Below are 1,597 nucleotides of genomic sequence, written 5' to 3' on the forward strand. Positions count from 1 at the left end.
TATATATATAGTATAAACTTCGAAGAAAAAATACTTCACAACCTGCGCTAGCATATTTTTTTTATTTCTAAGAACTGCTTCTTACAAATAAAAGCTGATGAGTCATGTTTTTCTCTGATGGCCAACTTAAGCACTTGTCTGGAAAAAAAAGGTTGCCATGGAAGAAAAGACGAGAGGACAGTCCTCTTTAAACTTGTGCTTTAGCATGACAGATGCAGAAAATTTATAATAAATACACATTTAAATCAAAGGTCAAATGATCATGTGCTAAATCCTCAAGAGTCAAGTTTTTCTTTTTGGTTTATTTAAGTAGAAAAAAGTCCTTATAGATAGTTTTTGTTATTTTTATTTTGGTATTTATTGTATTTAAGTACTTGCTCTGTTTTTTATCCTGATTTTTGTCATTTTGATTATGTTTTGAACCACAATAGAAGTAAGGATTTTCACTTTTTTTGTGTTGTGCACCTATTTATAATGGACACACATGTATGTGCATTTTATGTTTTCTTAAATAAACTAAACTAAACTAAAGCTGGAAAAAAGCAGGCAAAACACAACATGCATTACTTAAATGGGCAGCARAGACAGAGACTTACCTTCATGTTGCCAACCATAAATGCTTTTAAATATATTGTTTTTTTTTCACTTGTTTCCTTATAGTTGTTCCAAGTTTATGAAATTATGTGATGAGAAAGTTTATTTTAATGTCATTCAGGACTTGTTTGAAATAAAGAAATCTGACTCTTGTTTTATTRGAGTCTTTATTAACTGTCTGTAAAAGTAGATGTTGTGTTTTTGTTTAAATAAAGGTTTGTTTTATATTTTGATGGTTGGTTTTCTCCTGTAATTAAATTTGCATTGATTATGAGCAATGTTGCATTGGGCTTTTCCAGAAGCTAAACGACTGGAAAGAAGTGGTCCCGTGCCATCAGCGTAGGCTGTTTTCCTAAATGTGTCGACCTTCCTTACCAGTGATTAAACGGATCTTGGTCTTGTGTTTTTTTTTTCCTTTGTGACCACATCAGTCAAACAGATTTTTAGGAACCGTCTCAGCAGCGCTTCGACATGAATGAGACATTTAGTGGACTCCTGACTGGGACCAGTGTTGTGCCTCACATGTGGTCAAACTGTGCTGAAAAAGAGAAAACAGGATGTCTGAACTTTCGGAGTCCGACAGTTCGCACATGTGAGTCAAAGTGAGGTGATGGAGCAAATAAACACTGCCACAAAATACGAAACAAACCAAAAAATAATAATTAGTTGTAGTCAGAACTGCATGACTTTAAAGAAAACTTTAAACTGTGAAGATTTTAAAACCCACTGTAGGTCTGTTCCCATAGGGCAAGTATAAAATAAAATGGAAAAAATAGAAAAAAAATTCACTAACATATTTTTTTAATTATTTAGCTCACTTTTTAAGTGTTAAAAATTTTCCACCATTTTATTGCTGTTATACTCACTGTTCTTACATTTAGCTGATTTTTTTCATTAAAGTTAAATGTCAAAAATATATATTTAAATATGAAATCCTAAATCTAAATGTTTAAATCTAAGTGTAAAAGTAAAACCCTAAATGTTGAAGTTCACATTTAGGTAT

The sequence above is a fragment of the Austrofundulus limnaeus genome, unplaced genomic scaffold (genome assembly GCF_001266775.1).
Source record: "Austrofundulus limnaeus strain Quisiro unplaced genomic scaffold, Austrofundulus_limnaeus-1.0 Scaffold11, whole genome shotgun sequence".
NCBI classification, from domain to species: domain Eukaryota; kingdom Metazoa; phylum Chordata; class Actinopteri; order Cyprinodontiformes; family Rivulidae; genus Austrofundulus; species Austrofundulus limnaeus.